We start from the raw sequence: 21,364 nt of genomic DNA on the forward strand, positions 1-21,364 counted from the left end.
AGTAAGGATCAACTAGAACTAGGGATGGATCCTTCAATGATCACTACCTTTCTAGAGACATGCATGAAACTGCTGCGCGATAGAAAGGCAGTAAAAGGACTACAGGAACTTATCACTAGGTGCATGGGGTCAGAAGAACCGGCGTGGTCCGGAAGCTTGGAAAGCATGAATTGCACACAGGGAGGGAAATGAGGTTGACTGCGCAAATCAACGAGTATGAAATGGATCAGGTAATCCTAGATCTCAAATTAGACATGAATGTATTGCCGAAACAAACATGGGAAAGCATGGGTAGACCCACACTACAATGGTCTCCTATTCAATTTCGAATGACGAACCAGTAGAAGATCCTCCCCATGGGGAGATTGCAAGGGGTAATGATGGGTATTGAAGGTGCAAGCACATTGGTGGATTTCGAAGTGACTAGTAGGAATAGACTGGGTCACCAATATGAACGGAGTTATAAATCTGAAGAAGCGCAAAATGATTTTTGAGAAAAAAGTCACTATGCATAGTAGTACCACTAGATCCAGTTGAAGGAGCGCGATACACTGAACCGGTGTGCGATGATGATAGTGATGACGATCTCGATTGCATCTACAATATAGCCATGCGAGAACAGGACTGGGTGAGCCCAACTGCAGATGGTAGGATTTCATGGGAGCGCAAAAGCTCCTGCACTTCGTATTCGGACGAAGAGATAGAGTGATGGTAGAATCGACTGCATGAAGTAACAATGCTTAATTGCAACATGATGGTTAGATCACTTCGTTGCGTGACAACAGAGGTAAGGGATCTGCCTATGTATGATGGGTTGATTGCAGTGGATGGATTCCTAGACAAATTTGAAAGTGCAGTGCTAGAACAGCAGTAGTTTGATGCTCTGAAATGGGCACTGTGTGCGATGCTTGCAAGGTGCTAGGGTACACATCAGGGAAGTTTTGAGGACTGGCATGGATGAAGAAGGATGATGTGCCTATGATTAGGGAAACCTTAGATGCAGCTAGTAGACAAGTATGACGGACGAGATGATCCATGTACACACCTCGTGAAATGGACCAAGCTCTACGGGGAAGAGCCAAAGCTTGAATGGGTACATTTATTCTATCATACCCATGAATTGGTATACTGTTAGGCCCCTATACTACTAGTGTAACCCCTTATTGTTATTAGTATAACCCACTTATTATATTGATGTACCCATGTAGTGCCCATATTGTTACTATTGTAAGCCCACTATTGTTATTATTGTGCCCTTACATTATTATTGTTATGTCGGCTCTGATTATGTTATAACCCCTTAGACTCCTATATATAGAAAGGAGGTCTTTTCATTTGTATCATACAAGAATTATTCATTTATGTAATGTAAAAGAGGTTGCCCCCTCGAAGAGGTTGAATTCTAAGGCATTGATCTATCTTTTCTATCTTTTCTTGAGCTGGTTTCATAACATTTGGTATCAGAGCTTTGGATTCTAGGGTTTCGCTGCTCCAAACAGGTCATCGTGGCATTTTTGCTATAATTTTTTTTTCTGTGACGTTTCAGAAGTCGCAAAAAAACCCATTTGAGAAGAAATCGCACTGAACCTTGGGTTCGAATTTTAGATATTTTCACGCGATATTCTCAGAGATATGATCTGAGGAAGTTGGTCTTTTTGCAGACTCTTGAATTACATTCAAAACAGGTGACCTGGGGAAAATCGTCATAACTTTCTCTCTGGGGATCAGATTGAAATTTTGTAAGAAGGTATAGAAACAGGACGGAATGTAGTTTCTTGTATGTATTTCTCAGATCCAAAGGTTGAAACAGTGACACGTGGCACTTCATACAATTTCGCTCTTTTGGAAAGGTCTATAATCAGGTCATCTTGGGAGATTGTGCATAACTCTTTCTTAGAGAATCCAATTTGGATCAGACTGGTGGCATTGGAAAGAGGACACAGAGGGCTACTACAGTTCACAATTTCAGAACTTAAAGATCTGAAAGTACAGAGTTACAGTCGTTTCAAGGTCGAACTCCTAAAATCAAGAAAAAGCAAGATGAGGAAGTTTGATGGCAAGGATCCGGTAAATTGGATACTTCAGATGGAGCAATATTTTGATCTACATGGTGTACAATTGTTACAAAAGGTATGTATTGCATCTTCATATTTAGAACCAGATCAATTTTTATGGTATGAAGGGCTTTGTTCTCGTAAAAAACTTGTTACGTGGTCAATTTTCACGGAGGAAATGATAGCACATTATGAGGATACAAAGAGCAACACCTTCTTTAGAGCAACACCACAACAATTGGAAAGAGTAAAAGGGCTTTGTGACATAATGGAAAGAAAAATTATGGAAACCAGGAAGCATACCCCTCACAACTATAAAGATGGAAGTGTTGTTTCTCCCAGCCTTCCACAACCTACAAGGGTTACACCACAACAATTGGAAGAAAGAAGAGAAAAAGGGCTTTGTTACAATTGTGATAGCAAATGCACTAAAGGTCATAGGTGTGCTGAGAAGAAATTATTTTACATAGAATATGAATAGGAGGAAGAAAAGGATCAAGAAACATCAAAAGAAGAGGATATACGCCAGGACACCACCCCAGAGAAAGAAGAAATGAATCAGACCATATCTTGTAAAGCATTGGCAAGAATTACCACTCCTCAAACTCTCAAGATAGAAGGACATATCAAGAATAAAAAGGTGCAAGAAGTGAAAGATCACATCGAGAAAGAAGAAATGAATCCAACCATATCTTGTAATTCAATGGATGAAATTACCACTCCTCAAACTATCAAGATAGAAGGACACATTAAGAAGAAAAATGTTAAAGAAGTGAAAGATCACATCGAGCATCAAGAAATGAATCCGACCATATCTTGTAAAAGACTGGAAGAAATTACCACTCCTCAAAAGATAGAAGGACATATCAAGAAGAAAAAGGTTCAAGCAGAGAAAGATCACATCGAGCATCAACAGCGAGTTCTCCAACTTTTAAAGGATAACGCCACTTCGGTGCAAAATCAAACGAAACAACAGGTAGATCAACATCGTAGTGAAAAATGTTTTGATGTAGGTGATTGGGTATTTTTAGTACTACATCTCAAGCAAGCTATTTATGAGAAGGAAATGTTGGCAATACTACATGCACTTAAAAAATGGCGACCTTACCGAATGGGAAGACTCTTCAAGGATAAGGATGTGGAAGCATTGTTTTGTGCTATTTATATTATCCAACCAGATTGGATAAACGAAGCAAGGGATGAATGGAAGAAGGACGAAGAAGTATGGCCACTTATTCAAAAGTTGCAAAAGACCCCAATTCAAGCAATAATGCCAGAAATTGAAGAGGAAGGAAAAATCATATTGGAACCTGGAGCAGTCACAGAAACAAGAACCCGACAGCTACGAAATCGATCAATTTCAGAGTATCTCATCAAGTGGAAGAACTTACCCACTGAATATTCCACATGGGAGGACAAGAATTTTATACAGAAGCATCAAGAACTACTCAAGCGTTGAGGACAACGCTTTTTTAAGGAGAGGGGCATGTTAGGCCCCTATACTACTAGTGTAACCCCTTATTGTTATTAGTATAACCCACTTATTATATTGATGTACCCATGTAGTGCCCATATTGTTACTATTGTGCCCCATAGAAACCCACTATTGTTATTATTGTTCCCTTACATTAATATTGTTATGTCGGCTCTAATTATGTTATAACCCCTTAGACTCCTATATATAGAAAGGAGGTCTTTTCATTTGTATCATACAATAATTGTTCATTTATGTAACGTAAAGGAGGTTGCCCCCTCAAAGAGGCTGAATTCTAAGGCATTGATCTATCTTTTCTATCTTTTCTTGAGCTGGTTTCATAACATATACTGAGACAGAGCTTCGCCATGGTACGAGCGAATGAGATATCTTGCATGAGGGATTTCTATTAAATTTCACGTTTGAAGATCATTGGTGGGATACTGTTGATGATGTGCTACAGGCAGTAAAAGTATCTATCTTCAAAATACCCCAGGAGCCAATGGAGATATTTCAGCCAGAATCGGCGACAAAGCTGAGCTACGCGCTGGAGTGTTACAATGTAACTACAGAGGAGGATAATGAGGACCCACAAAACATTAACATTCCAGAAATGGAAGGCTGTCGTGAGGTTCACGGACCATCGATTAAGGACCCCGACATCACTACGCCATTAAAAACAAAGTAGGTAAACATTGGAATGGAGGCAGAGCCAAATTATGCAACACTTGGGGACTATTGGGATGATGCCACGGTGGATAAGGTTGCTGAGTTACACCGCGAATACCAAGACTTGTTCCCTACCAAAATTATGGACTAAAAAGGGATCATTGGCGACTTAGGGATGATGAAGATCACCCTGAAACCCGATGCAAAGCCGGTTAAGTAGCGGCCTTACCGCTTGATTCTGAAATATAAGGAAAAGGTCTACGAAGAATTAGAAAAAATGCTTGTAGCCAGAATTATTGAGCCAGTGGAAGAGTCTCACTCGGTGAGTCCTATGGTAGTACAGAAGAAAAAGCAAAAAAGATGAAATAATAATATGCGTGGACCTCAGGAAGTTGAATGACGCCTGTATATATGATCCATTCCCGACACCGTTCATAGATGAAGTACTGGAGAATGTTGGCGGTCAGGAAGCATACTCGTTCACAGATGGGTTCTCAGGGTACCATTAGATCAAGATAGTGCCAGAAGACAGGAGAAAAATGAACTTTGCAACAAAATGTGGTTGCTTTCAATACACTGTTATGCCGTTTGGATTGAAGAATGTGCCAGCCATCTTTTCGTGCATCGTTGTGGCTGCGTTCAAAGAATACATCCACAAATTCTTGGAGGTCTATTTGGATGATTGTATTGTCTTTGGATTAGTTAAGCACCATGTACCAAGCTTACGCTTGATGTTGGATACTTGCCACCGACACCAGATTGTGTTGAACCTTAAGAAGTGCACATTCCTCGTTCCCTTTGGAAACCTGTTGGGACATGTGGTCTGCAAACAAGGTCTGATGGTGGACCCTGTGAAGATTGTCGTTATTTTAAATTTGGAAGCACTACAAAGTGTTAAACAACTGTGTGCTACCTTGGGACACACTGGATACTATAGGAAGTTCATCAAAAGTTATGCCCAAATAACAGCGCCGATGGAAAAGCTATTGAAAACGGATGTTACATATTGTTGGAATGATGATTGCATGAAGAGTTTGGATGTCCTAAAGGGGAAACTGGCCTCTGCTCCAATCCTGGTCTTCCTAAAATTGGATGTGGAATTTCATGTACATGTTGATGCGTTGTGTATTGCGCTGGGAGCAGTACTCACACAAGAGGGCACAGAGGGCGTGGATTACCTGATCGAATTTGCAATTTGGAGATTGTCCAAAGCAGAAAAGAACTATTCCACCATCAAATGCAAGGGGTTAGTGATGGTGTACGTGCTCCAAAAATATTGACACTATTTACTCGGAGGACATTTCAAGATGTATACCGACCATTCCACGTTGAAATACTTGGTCAATAAGCCTGTGTTGGGGGGCGCATATGCAGATGGCTCTTACTATTCCAAGAATATGATTTTGAGGTCATATTCAAGCTGGGACGCCTGAAGATAGGACCAGATCACTTGTCACGAATTGAGACGGGCGAGGAACCCATGAATTTGGAGGAGGGACTACCTGATGCACAGCTCTTTGCAGTGCGCATCATGGACGGACACTTCGAAGATATAATCCATTTTCTGACAAAAATAGGGTTAGAATGCTTTTTATCCAAGGAGAAGGTTGGAGATCATGGGAAGAGGCTTGTAACATCAAGACAATGAGGTTGTAAGTTTTCTCTCCTTTTAATTCAATAAAAAGCAATTTTTCTTTCCTGATCATGTCTATTCTGATATTGTTTGTGAGATTCCTTGATCACTCACATAGTTTGTAACTGGTTATTGATTCAATTTATGATGTATGCTATATTCTAGATGCTTTTATCCTTTGTGTGTTTATGTCTATGTAGATATCCTTTGGAACATCATGGAGAAGTCGTGGAAAGCACTAGAACGGCCTCTAACGCATCAAGGAGAAGTTGACTGTGGAAGGCACTAAAAGGACTTCAACAAGCACTTCATTATATTGGTAAGTGATTCCTTGCATATTACTTGTTTCAATCAGTCATAACCTAAAGAAAGGTAGCAGTGATTTTCTTGTTTGTTACTAGATTTTGTTTGAGATCTAGGGAGAACCATCTTGTCCGCAAGAAGGATTAGTCCGCTGCCTAACAGTTGCGATTGAATTTTTCCTTTAACCCTTTTCCTTTATCTATATATATATATATATATATATTATTATTTATTTATTTATTGACTTTTTAATTTTATTTTATTTATTTTTATGGCCAAAGCCCTGATGGAAAAATGGAGAACCTCTAAACAACTTTCTATTACTAAAAACCTCAATTGCAATGACATCAAACTTGATGAGGGGTTCATGGCCAAAGGTTTGGATGAGAGAACAAGGCTTTTATATCAATATAATGAGCATGGTTCGCATATGTAGAAAAATATTCAAAATATCTAGAATATGTAAATATCCATTATAGGATAGGTATATTTATATAAGAATGTTTAAATGTAGAAGAGATATGATACAATATGATATGCTACAAATGAGGGCCCCATTTATATACATATGTAGGTGCCTCTTCATGAACATTCATGTCCTTAGAGGCATGCCACTTCAATATACTAATCATTATTAACTATTGATTGTTAATTATTTATATTCATAACAACTTGTTTTTCAAAGTTGTGCTAAATTCCTAAGATGTAAATCTAGATTTCTCTTATCAAATCATTGGATCAACCTTTCTATGAAATCCAATTAGCAAGTGATGTTGGTGTTCTCTAGGGTGGTCAATCTATGGTACCACCATTCTTGTGCCTCGCTCTCCAAGTGTAAGGTAGCATATTAAATACCCCTAAACTCTTTCATAGGTTTAAGTTAGAAATGTGTGTCCAATTTCTGGACCCAAGCTCAATCTATACAACTAGATGCTCCATCGAAGGTAGGAATATTTATCTTTCTCACCTTTTTGGGGACTTCATCATTCTACCACCACCAATTTTGATCTCTAGGTATGTTCTAATATTTGATGGCATAATAGTCTTAGAGGGTCATGGATGAATGGAATTCTTATCCCAGTTCTTCATATTCCCTTAAATAATCAGGGAAATTTTCTTCTCACCTCTGATGCCCTTTATTACTTGTTGGTTCCTCCAATAATTTAGGTAGAAGTGGCTTGGGTGTGGCATTCTTTTTTGGTGAGGGAACTGGACTGGATGTATTGTTAGTCTCAAATTAATGAGCATGATCCCCCTAATATTTACTACTACTTATTTGAGCCTCCTGTGCCATTGTTATTTTGTTGATTCCTTGAACGCTAGCTAGAAATTAAGTGAGAGATATTAATTTCTAAACCATTTCATGTTTCCCTTTAGCTAAGTCATTAGGAGAATGTTGAATTCTTTCCCATCATTAATCTTCGCGATCACCCATTTCAACCTCTTCTCCCTATGATTAGTTAGGATTCAGGCATGGGTTCATATGCAAGCAAATTCAATGCTTCAAGATGGTGGATCAGATGCAAAAAAGGATATATATGTCACAAATTTTCTCTTCTTGAACCAAGCTCATTATCTTTGATAAGCATATCCCTCTATGATCAAAAATGACTGTCATCTTTTGAGATTCATAGAGTGTAAAGGAATCTCTCCTCCATTGTGTAGCCTGGGACTTCATCGTGTGTGGTGGACCAAACATATTTGGGACAGCTCCTATCAAATTTGTTGGAGTTGCTTGAATGGCTACTAGTAGTGTTGAACCAAAGAGGATCCACATAAGAGAAGAAAAGGGAGACTTATCAGCTCCTAATGAACACCAAATTCGAACTACTACATAGTAAAGTAGAGATGTTCCAGACTAAGATTCACACTGAATTGGAAATTATGGATAGAAAAGTGTTTGAAATCAAAGATAGATCTAGTGAAAGGATTCAATTCATCAAGGATGAAGCTAGGACTAGTGGGGAACCAAAAAAGAAAAAATACAGTCACCCAAGTGGAAAATAAAGCAAAGAAAGACTAAAGTAGCTAGCTTCTTGGAACACTTGTCTCACAATGGTCTTCCCATGCCAGATAGATCCGCATGGTCAAAATCTTTTAAATGTTATGCATATATGTTTTTTTAGGCCATTTTTGTAAGGCATATAGCAGGCATGTTTTTAGAATAGTAGGAAAAAGTAGCCATAAGAATAGGTAACAATAGTGTGGACATCTAAAGGTAGTTTAACAACTGAATATATAGACCAATGTACAGTTTTTGGCCCTAAAACTAGTTCATTATATTAATGAAATTCCTACCTACTATTTTGAAAAAAAAATAGTTAATTCTTGTTTTCTATACCAACAAGGTTAGTTCTTGGTGCATTTAATCACAAATATATAGGTTAAACTTATACTCTCTTTAAAATTCAAGGCCCCTTAGATCTTATCCTTGAGCTTTAAATCATAAAGCATGTCTGATTGGTATCAATATTCTTATATTATTTAAATCTCATTTTTACAAATTATTAGGTTTTTTAATAAAGTTTTATGACATGAAATTATCTCCCATTATTTATGAGTATGTGAAAAAATATTTTAATTTTTCCCTATTCTTTGAGTATTTATCTATTGAGGTTCATTTTAAGCGTCATTTCCTTGTGTAGGTTGGATTCTTACACTCTTATATGCATTTCTAGCCTTTCCTTGGACATATTTCTATATTGGTCTTGGACACTTTATTGGTCATGAGTAAAAGAGAATCATTAACCCTTTCCCCCAAAAGAGGTTCTATCTAAAACATAACATGATAAAGGACTTTAAGAAATATGTCCTCATTATATTTTACATTAGGATGATTAGGAAATTTTTGAGAGATAAACTTGGTTTAGATGTTAGAGCCTCCATCATAAAATCAAGGACTACTCCCTTGTAGCTAGATTTGAATAGTATTAAGATCCTCAACTATCTCAAGATGTTATTATAACCCCTCAATGAGGACAAATACTAAGGATGTGTGACTTCATGTGGTTAGGGGGAATACCCAATTCAAGAAGGTTTCTTTTTTCAAACTCTTGGAATTCCTAACTTTCAATCCCAACCTTTCCAACTAATAATAGATCATATGATTAATAACCTTAACCTAAGGATATTTGTTGATCTTCCTAATTGTTTTTTTCTTTTGGTGCATGTTAGAGCCTAGATTTACCTCAGGCTGAAAAGGTAGGATCTAGGGCCAACATCAAACCACGCTCAGCCTCGTAGCTAGCCCTATGAGGACAGGAGAGGGCTCTCTCCGGGTCAATCTCAACAAAATATGATCTATGGGGCTTGAGATGACTGAAATATAAACTAATTTTAGGCTAGGTATGAAGTACAAGGATTTGATGTGATTTTTTGGGGGTTTGTTGGAATCAAGGGAAAGGCAGATTTTGGGGTGCGGGGATTGAGGATCAGTTCTGCAGAGATCTTGATGGGACAAGGTAGGAAATCGTTTTGGCACTTAAATTTTAATGAGATGGAGGGAAAAGACAGGTGAGGTGTTGAAGAGGGCAAGGGAAATCATGAATCCTCCTCAGACAGCTAAAAACATCAAACAACTACAGCAAACCTCAAGTAGAGCATTGCACTTTCAATGAATTCTACTTACACTCTTGTTTGCGTAGTTCAGAAGAAATAAGATAGATGATGACATACATTAACAAAATTCACAATTACAAAGAGAATCATTGTACCAATACAAATTTCCACATGCATCCCAAAGAGTACTCCAAATCCTGGTCTCAATTCCTTAGCCAAAATACTGAAAATGAATGTACAATGAAGCTCAAGGCTTTCTCAAGAGTCCAACCATGCTAATGACTGAAAAACAACATAATATAGACAAACATAGATCATCCTTGCCTCTAGGGGTCGATCTCATGAGTTTAGGAGCTGATTCAACTGATTCTAAACTGAGAATTAGAAACTAGGAAAGATATCAGCATGCCTCTAAAAACAAGGGAACTGATTCATTCAGTTTGAAACAACCTCTAAACTGATGAATCTACCTCTACAAGTGAAAATCAAACATATTTACATCATAATCCATCAATTTTCATCAAATTACATCATAAGTTTTCCATTAGGAAAGTGAAAAAGTCAAACTAGGCGAAACTAGGCGAAAAACATAGCAAAACTTGGTCAAAATGGAAATTTTTCCTCTATGCACCGTGCCTGATTCTCTATGCGTAGCGCCTGTTTGGACCCACTTTTGGAGGCCTTCCTGATGTCCAAATGAGCTCCAGGTGTGCTTGCTGGAAATTTTTGCCTGTCTACTTTCCAACCCAAGTGGAATTTTTCAATTTGGCCTCCATTTTCCCCTCCAAAAGTCCATTCTCCCAACACTACTTCCTGTGTGTCAAAATAGCGGCAGTGAGGTCATTTTTTGAGTGTTTTTTGACCTTTTGAGGGCTCAAAACATGCCCAAATTTCTTTGCCATAGGTAGGAAAGCATAACTTTCCATGATGGATCTAGAAATGCAAAGTTTTTGTGATTTATAGCCCTCTAGCAAAAGCGAGTGCCACATGGCGCGACGCATAGGGAGGAAAACTCTGTTTTTTGTGCCAAAAATTTACAAAAATGCAAAAATTGCTCCAAATTTCTTGAAATTTGGGCTAAGTATTCTCTATTAAGTGCTGTGATGGGCCAAGGAAGCCTCAACCAAGATTTGAAGTCTTTCATCCTCTTTTTTCCTCCTTGATGCTCTCTTCAACTTAGCTTTCAAATTCCTGATTCTTGCTTTGCACACCAAGTTCCGGGACAAATAATGATATGACAAGTTTCTGAGCATATTCTTCTCATTGATTGCATTCTCTAGTTTCCTCTCCAAGTGAATGTTAGCTCTTTCAAGCCATGACTCCCTATCTGCATTGATCTCTTGCTCCAATGAGGTGAACTCTATCCTCCTCCTTCGGGCACTTTGGCGGTTTTACCGAATGTTCTGTAACTCCATCACCACCTGCAGATCCTCAAGCTGCTTGTTCCTCTGATCCAAATATTGTATACTCCACTGGGCTCTATCCAAGTTGGTGGACAAGGCATCAATGTCTGCCTGTTGCTCCTTGGTGATCTGTGTAAGATTTGCACTTTGTGGGCCCATGTCAGTATCATCACCCTCAATGAGGATGAAATCAATCTCTCGCTCACCTGATGGTCCTTCCTCCTATAGAGGCCTCTTGCCTCGGTCCTGAACCTGCTGTGCTAATGGAGGAAACGAGGCCCCTTCCACCCTAGGTGGAGATAACACTCACTTCGCTGCTACAAACAACCGTCTAGTGCCTCTCTGATAAGAGATGAACACCGGCATACTAGCAGTCTCATGGCCCTGCTGATAAGAAGGTCCACATGTCTCGTGCCTAATCTCTGAAGGTCCTTGTGAAGCTCTGAAAAACTCATGAGAGATGAAGTCATCCCATGTGATGCCCTGTAAACCAAGCTGATGAACAACCACAATTTTGATGAGAGAAAAATGATAAAGACAGTTAAACTGCTGCTGAGGGGTCTTGTGCTGCACAAGGGTGGTCATCCTTTCTATGTTTCGGCATATGAAATAAGGAATGTTCATCATCCGTACCCGAGTGAAATGCATCAGCAGCCTGATGTGATAAGCATACAAGCGGGAGAACCGGCCCTCACAGGTGAAATACTTCATGATGAGTTTCATTAAAGGAGCATACTCATCCTTGAGAAACCGAAAATGAAACACTCTCTTAAGCTGCCTCAGAAAGCCAAGTTTGATATATGGTTCATAGTGTTTCCGATCAATCTTCTGTCTCTTATTCCATGGTTCTCCAATGTTTGGTATGCCGGTTGCCAATGAAATGGTTTCTGGTGTTAATGTGAAAGTAACACTAGCAAGAGTGGCTTGATCACCATGCAAATGCAACACAAATAAACGGGCCAACTCACGATGAAACTAAATATGAGCAACCTTCTCGCAAAATTCATAGCATGACTGATGCTGGAAACAAAAGAGGGCAAGAGGGCAGGCCTGCAACTCGGTAAGAGTGGTAGGTTCTTCTCTGATATGTCTACCACCTCTATGAGGCCTCCTGGGTGCATGTCCCTCCGTGGGTGAGTCACTTTGGGTCTCCTCTTCATAATCATATGAAGGATCAGATGCCATAACTACTGATAGACAAATTGGATTGGAGAAATAGGTGTTGATATGTCAAACTATGTTTGGACTGCCTTTGAAGATTGTTTGACCTTTGCTACCAAGGGAAAACAATGAAACAAGGGACTGTTAGAAGAGGGAAAAATAGTGGGAATTTTGGGACTGTTGGGATAGATTTAGTTAGGGAAAATATGGGATGTTTGGAAGGTTTTGTATAAGGTTAGGGTTTGGGATTTTATAATAGGAAATTTGGGAAAGGGAACTTGGGATAGGGGATTAGTAAATTTAGGGGGTAGGAGAACTTAGGGAAGCATGAAAACAGGGAAAAATGGGGTAAGGGAATGATGGAGGGAAGATGAACTTGGTAGCAAAATAGTTGATCAAACCCCAGGCAACAAGTTTCTTGGAATTTCAAATAGTAGGGTTTGATTTTTTTTAAACACTCACCACATCAACCATCATAACATCAACACTAAACTTGGATAAAAAGTAGAGGTGAAGCTCAACCTACTTGGAACAAGGTGAACTCATGCGATTTTGGTGATTGGAGGTCGTTCTGGTGATTTTCGGGTCCTCTAGCTATATGTGCCGCATAGCATGCCCAATGCGCCGTGCCCCACCTATGCGCCGCGCCCGTGATTTTTAACAAAGGGTTCTGAGGCCCAGTGCGCCGCGCTGGTCGATTTGGAGAGATTTTCACCCAAAACTCCCACAATCACTTTGCTTTGTTTTCTCTTGGCTCTTGGAGTGCAAATGAGTTTCAAACACTTGGAGGAATGACTTATACATGAGCTTTTCAAATTTAATTTTCCAAAACCCACTTTCATAATGTTTTGCCAATAACTTTATTTACAAACTCTGTTTTTTGGACTTTTCACTTTTTTTTAGCTTTGCAATGAACCATATGACCTGAGCTATGCTTGCTTTGCAGGTGTTGGAGCTTTTTAGGCTAAGGAAAGAAACCAGGGTGTAGATGAAAGAATTTACAATGAGGAAAACAAAATTTCCATGATTTTGTACAATAAATACTAAATACTCTGTTTTTTCCTCAAAACAGAGTTTTGAGGAAAAACACATTTTCAGCACTTGATGATGAATTTTATTGATTTTGAAACATCCTCATGGCCTGTTGGAAATTATTGAACATTTTGGAGACCATTTTGATGAAACCCTAATGAAACCCTAGACCTAAATGACAATGAAACCCTAGAAAAGACTTCTGCAATCTTTAAAACAAAAAGGTGACTGTATACAATTTTTGATGAATAAACATGAGCCAACAGGTAAATGACATGAGGGAAACTGTACAGCAAGCCACTACCGTCAGATGATCCATGCTCCTAATGGAATGTAGCTGACTGAGCGAGACACCTAATATGCAATGCAACAAGAGGATTTGATCTCTGATGGAGGGATGAAGATACTGACACTAACAGTGCAAACATGAGGATTTATTCTCACTACCCCCATGGTGTTGAAATAGTAACTAGGTTCGGTCTTCATAATATTATGATTTTGTAAGAAAATAAGAATTATATTTTTATACAACTTTTGGTCAAATATCAACTTCCAAGTCAACCCTCTAGATGAAAAGTTGGCTCAGCCTTTAGAGAAATCTTTTCGAACATGGTAACAACTATATATTGGCATATATTCTCCAACATTTGATAAGCAATTCAATGGTATCCTATGGAAGAATAATTCAGGTATCTTAGGCACACTCATTTGTGGCTATATGAGATATTTGAGGCATTATACTTTTAAGGATACAAGCTACTTGAGGTAGTGTTAGTTTAGTGGATGCAAGCTACCTAAAACAATGAATGTGAGCTACATAAGGAAATGTTATTTTAGTGAATTAAAGCTACCCAAGGGAGTGTTATTTCAGTGATTGCGAGCTGTCTGAAACAATGAATGTGATCTACCTAAGGAAGTGAAATTTCAATGAATGTAAGCTACCCGAGGCAGTGTTATTTTAGTGAATGCAAGCTTCCTGAAACAATGAATGCGAGCTACTTGAAACAATGAATGTGAGCTACCTAAGGTAGTCTTATTCCAGTGAATGCAAGCTACCTAAAATAATTAATGCAAACTACCTGAGGGAATGTTATTTCTAAGGAATGAGCTCTTTGGAGGAGCTATTTCTACTGTGATTATTTGAGATTTCTGAAGCACTCTATCTCTATGGACATGACATTTTGTGATAAAACTTATTGAAGATATTGTGGACATAATTGTGGTAGATTTTGAGCTATTTATGGAGGATTGACATGGAACTTGAGTTATTGGTTAGTTTATCTATTATTTGGATTTATCTTATTGACAAAGAACTGTAAGGAAAGGATTGTTGGGTTTTCCCTTGTGAGTTTTTCCTTGGCCTCTGGCCTAATTTCTAGTGTCTCTTGTCTTCTCATGAATTTTTAGTTGTATAATTTCTTGATGACCTAATGAATGAAGTAAATGCAAAATGAAAAACATACATATACAACCACAAGTAGTTATCATGATTAAAAATTCTACTTGCAACTGAATTGCAACATGGTATCAGAGCTCGTTTCAAAGAGCAGCTTGAGGTTAGAGTTCTAAGTACATGTTGATGGATCAAGTTCTATATGCATTATCTCAGTGACATGTTCTTGCATCCAAGATCTGTAACATTTATCTGAGGCTGAGTTCAAGGAGGATTGAACATGGGTAATTCTAGCTAGATTTTTGTTTGTGTTGTCTTGTGCTCTCTTTATGATAACCAAGCTTGAAAATAGTGTGTTAAAGGTAGGTTGAAAATCCATGTTTTTAGAAGAAAACAAGGCCAAAAGAGAGTTGCATCTCCTCTAGGAAAAATCACAGATGTTGACAAGTCTATAAGGGAGGTGTGACACACTATTTGTGACTATGTAAGTGCAGATTTAAAGGTGGATGCAAGATTTAGGTAACCCTAGCCACAAAGGACTATGAATAAGGCTTAAACTTCAATCGAATTGTGCCTAGAATCATGGTTTATTTGGAGTTGTGTTGAAGGTTCTAAGGAGTAGTATTATTGCAACCCTATGGAGAAAATCCAAATTTGAAGCTCTAAAGCATGGTCCAAACTTTTGATGCACATAATTTGAAATGATTTGAGTTATGGTATTGATTTGAGCCTAGCTTTTGGTGACAATCTGAGTCTAAGATATATTTAAGAAGGAAGTGGCATATTGCTAGTTGTCACCAATTTGATTATAATCTTAGCAATCAATTGGTTGAGAGTATATTGAAAAGAAGTCAATCTAATGTTAGATTTATGACCTTAAATATAAGAAGGAGATGAGACCTAGTGCAATGTTATATATTTGACCTGATATTCATAAGAAATTGGAATAGAATTGACCTGGTATGTATCTCTTCCTAATCCAAAAAACTTTGGAAGAAATGAATAGGGACGAATAATATGAACCTTGGTGCTTAAGGTATGTACTTTCTTATTTTTATATCCTCAAAGAGATTTGTTAGCAAAGGTCTAGTCTAGGGCTAATCATAATTCTATTCTCTTTGAATCTAATGACTTCTAATACAATGATGCAAGATGATCTCATCGTGTTGTAAAGGTATGTACAAAATGTTGTGCTCTTTACATTTAGAAGATTGTGTCAATATATTAGCATTATTAAATTTGAATGTGTTTTCTGAATACAATATTGTCTAATACTAAGTGGCATTGTTTTTCTATTTAAATGATGACCAATCAAGTACAAGAACCCAGAAGCCAAAGATCCATATTACAAGAAGGTCTGCAAGGTATATACCATCAAAAATTTTGATTAATGAACCAGGTATGGGTATAATTAAAGAATATTTGTAGTTAGACTTATGATTCTCATTGAAACTATTTATAATGCTACATTTGAGTGTATCATGGAAATTGTAAAGAATACTGAGAGAAACCTTTAAGGTCAATCATGGTTAGGATTCCCTTCATCCATAAGAAGTCTCAAGCATATGATGTATATCCTTAAAGACAACATCATATGATACCATCATAACATGGGCATGGCAATTCAAATGTTTGTAACTAACCTATTTGTTTACTTGAAAAATACAGCATTATGTTTAGAAGCAAGTCATGAAAAGACATAGTGTATATGACAAGACATAATTGATATGATAGGTGCTTGGATGCTTACTATAGGTTTTAACCCCATACAGAAATTACCTGAATATGAATTCTAAAACAGAAAAAATAAATAAAGGCGAGAGCGTAACACATAAAACAAATATACACAGAGATTTTCCCTTGGATCCCAAAACCGAGACTACCAGATTGATTTTTCATTATATTCCTTTCAATGTTACAATACATATTTATACATGCCGAAGCATCCATTAACCCTGGATTAGAACATAACAGTAGTTCTCTTGACCGGATCTACAAAATACCATGGACCCAAAACCATCACACCCAAAACCATGTGTGAAAACCATGAACAAAACCACAGGTAGGTTCACCCAGCTAATATAGGGTCCAAAAAAAAAATCCTGGGGCACTACCCCGGACCCCATAGAGGGGGGCCACTACCCCCCAGTGACCCCCCATCTAACCCCCCTGTTTAACCACTGGGGCTAGTCATGGAAAGAATATAACACAACCCAACACTTACCTTGCACATAAAGACTAAAGAATAGTTAGATAATCGGTGAACATAATATCAGTGAGCTCCATCTCAAAGGTATGCAAATAAGAATTCTATGGTTTGTAGTTGATACTTGTAGAACTTGCAAATATGAAAGATGGAAGGTTTTGAATATTGAATCATCTAAGGTTCACAAGCCTTAGCAAAGGTATAAATAAGAAAAACCCTAGGGACAAAATGCCAGGACTATTCATTTCTGTTGTAAGAAGAAATCCTAGCTCTTGGGAATGATAGAAATGTCAACATCATGTTGATGTGAGGACAAGGATGGTGAAAATTACAAAAGGTTCAAGATTAAGAGGGATTTAACTTTTATTAAAATATGAGTACTCTACATCTCTTTTATTACTATTGTTACTATTTTCTTTATCTTTGGATAGTCTTTTGTCTATGCGCCTTACTTAATTGTATTTTTTCTTTCATAACTTCCTAATAAAGTTTGTAGGTCGATGATAAGAGTTTCCCAAGCCTTGAAAGTAGGAGAAATAATGGGAATAGTGTAGCAAAGAATGAGGTCTTTCCTGAATTATGGAAGAACATGAACACAAAAAGAGAGAGCAAAATGAAGCATGCATTAGAGAAGTCAAAAATCTAGCATGGACCTAATAGCAATATGAAAGCAAGAAGGTTCTCCGAGTGAGAGAGAGAGGATAATGTTAATACAATTGCCTCAGTTAGAAATGTTATCTTAGGATTTTGAAAAGGAGCCTCATGATTAGAGAAGACCTCATACTTTGGGAAAGAAGGAATCATAAGTCAAAGAAAGAAATATTAACTCCAAAAGGACTTGGAAGAAAAATTTGACGTGAAGGATCTTGGATTGATACACTACAACTTGGGACTTTAGGTTTGGAAAACAAGCTAGATATGTCGATTGGATTGGCAATGTTGATGATAGAGATACTCTTGTTGTTTGGGATCTGGTCATAGGGGCTTCACTCAATGAACCTCTGACATATCACATGTATTTGTGGCATACTAAACAATACCCATAATTTGACTACATATTGGAAAACATATCTAAAAATCACATTATTGAACCCTCTACCAATACAAACCCAATACACCTTCCCAATTTTGAAAACCCCTACTTTCACTGGATATTATAGGTATCTATTTTTTCAATAAAAATTTTTATACTTCTTTATGTTTTTTCATTAACTTTGAGCTCCATTTTTTATACTTGCCAATATAAGAACCCTTTGCCCCCTATTATATGCCCAATAGATTATGTCATTTTTTCTTCAATATATATCGCCCAATATGAATGAACGTGGTATGGTATTTCTCCCCCAGTGAAACCCCCGTGGATCTAGTATGGTTTCTTAGAAGAGCATGAAGCAATATTTTGTTGCACTATGAAGGCAAAAGATATGGGAGTTCGCACAATTAGTTGTGAAGCAGTTTGACTCCGTAAAATGTTTGATGGACTATTTGATGATGTGTTGGATTTGATCGTGATAATCTATAAATATTTTTAGAGAACGTCTGATGACCCTGAAACTCTGAGCTCAATCTGCAAGCAACAGATCTCAGTATACATACATATCAATATGCTTTTCTACTAAAATGCCGAACTACCAAAATAGACACTCTGTTTCTTTTAAACATAAAACTGGATTCTTCCTTGTTTCATTACCGGCGCAACACATCACATTCTTTTTCCCACGCATAATAGATAACAACCACTTGTATTAAACAAAGAATAACTCACAGACATGATCATCTGAATGAAAGAATAACTAAAAATGATGGTTTAACACAGCTTCAGGTATATAAAAACTTCGGTATATAATCATTAAAAAAATATCACTATCTACCGGCCTACGAGCCAATTCCAGACTATCCTATACAATTACATAATGCGCCCTTTTATTTGTAGAATTCCCTCTACATTTTATCACCGAATGCAGATTATAGACTACTGTTTTCTTTTAACTACAGTAAATGTTTCTCCTTAGATTAAGAGCACCCTTCATGGAAGTTTGCTGAATGGGAATGGGCAGGTAAGTTTTTTTAATAATTAACTCTCTTCGTAGATTCGTTGAACAATGATGGGACATGATTTAGCATGTAATACTTTCTTGCACCCACGCAGGCGATAACACAGGATTTGTGGGATAGCAGATAGCATTTCGATTTGGTGAACAATCGTCATCTTCGACCCACCTTGCCTTCACTAACTGATCCATACTCCCGTTGTAAACAAGAAAGCCGTCGAATTTGAAACGACAATAGTGGCGCGATGGACTTTACTGGTCCACTATTTCCCAGATTTCATGCGATCTGAATCAAAATTGCCCACGAGGAATCGGCGTTGATATGCTCCAAGGTATTAACTGTCAGAGATCTTCAGTTCACAATTAATTGCCACCAGAATCGCCCCTTCGTTAGCTTCTGTTATAATAATTACCGAATATGAGTGGCGGTAAGGATTTATTTCGATGTTGTTGTGGATTCCATGGCCAGTTCTTCTGCGCAGAATCCCCTCGCTGGTTACAATTTGTCTACATATTTTCCACTAATTACTCTAACAGATAGATAAGGTAATCTTCCATAAATTTATTCCAACAGAAATATTTTGATGCGCCTAACAAATCAAATACTAAATGGAGAGATTTCACTTATTACAATAACAAACTAATTATGAAATCGACTCTCATAGTAATACTAAAATCAACAGCAAATGAAATCCAATTTGTCAAGCCACAACATGTGGGCAATTTCCCACATTGCTGGCCCGTCCCGATGCTCCTGCATCAGACTCCCGGGGAAGAAAACTGATCTTGTAGTTGTTTGGAGTTGATCCCCATTCTCTGGAGCTCCGCTGACGTCCTCTACTGGTTCCTCTTTCCACTTGGTCAAATACTGATAATGAGTCTGACTCCTGGTTCGCTTTAGCGCTTTCTTTTTCCTTTTTCCTGCTTTGGGCTTTCGTCTGTTATGGCGTCTCTTTGTGGTTCTTCTTCTGGCTTTTAGTATAGGTACCATTCTGCAATACATGACTAAATCACCTGTTTGGAATTCCTTTTTCTGCCTCCTCATATCTGCTCGCTGCTTGTCTTTGCTACTGCATTCCCACCATCTGCGTTTGACATCTCCCTCAAATATGCTTCTAGGAGTTAGCCAATTCACATCTACTTGGATTTTCTTCGGATCCAATTTCAGCTCTTCTTTAGAGATTGCATATTCCTTCAAATCTTCATTCTTCACCCTGATGGTGATTTTATTTAAGGCTCGAGAATTTGGATTCATGCGCCATTCAACTTCTTTCTTCGAACTGAGTGCTATTGGCACAGCACATGGATTAAGGCTTTCACCGATTAGCCATTTATCCATCAACTCTTTCACTTGTGTTCCAGCTTCAACATTTTCCTGCATTACCCTGAAGGCTACTTTATTCGACAGACTGACTCCCGATATTAGATCATTATGTTCACTAATACTCCTGATGGGTAAAAACTCATCCACAACAATATCAGCACAATCATTCAAGAAATTCTGAATTTCTTCAGGTAAATCTTCTAAATTTGTAGAAGTTAAAATTACCTTGGGTTTGCCAACACTAGCAAGATGCATCTCCTTACCCTTCTCATCTTCCTGCAACAGGATCTTCTCATTCATCAACGTGACACTATCTCCAAGTGCTTCTTTATCAGCTTCAGCTTTTAATGGCAGTAGTGTATGCTTATGCCCATCTTTCTCCAAAGTATAAGTATTTCTTCTGCCATCATGTATGGCATTTCGGTCAAACTGCCAGGGCCTCCCTAGCAATATGTGGCATACATCTATCGGCATTACATCACATAAAATGACATCCTTATAAGTACCAATCTGAAATTCAACTTGACATTGTTTAGTCACAAAAATTTGATGGCCTTTCTGAAGCCACGATACTTTATAAGGAGTGGGGTGTACTGTTCTCTCCAAATTCAACTTGTCCAACATCTCTGTAGAAACAAGGTTGTCAGTACTACCGCTATCAATTATCAACTTGCAACACTTACCCTTGGACTTACATACAATTCTGAATAAAGTCTTCCTTTGAACTGGTTCTTTGGCTTCCTTAGCTCCTTCCAGTAATACCCTCTTCAGTAACAGGGACTCTCCGTCTTCTGGTGGTTCCTTTTTAGCTTCAGGTTGAGGAATCTCCTCCTTGGCTTCTGTAACATTCACGTTGCGCTGGTTTGCTGATCTATGATGAGGACAATCCCACTGTACATGTCCCCATTCACCACATGCAAAGCACCGAACATCTCTTCCTCGGCCTCTGCCTCTAGGCACGAACCTTCCGCGGCCAGAATCTCCTTTTTGTGGTGTTCTATTGCTCGCACTCCCTGCCTCATTCTGAGAGTGTTGAACTTTGGATTCGAATGTCCCTCCTTCTTTTGCCGGATTTTTACCTCTGTTTCTCTGGTTTTGTTTGC

This window comes from Pinus tabuliformis, chromosome Q (genome assembly GCF_031772625.1).
Source record: "Pinus tabuliformis cultivar Carrire ecotype Pingquan chromosome Q, CPIR1, whole genome shotgun sequence".
NCBI classification, from domain to species: Eukaryota; Viridiplantae; Streptophyta; class Pinopsida; order Pinales; family Pinaceae; genus Pinus; species Pinus tabuliformis.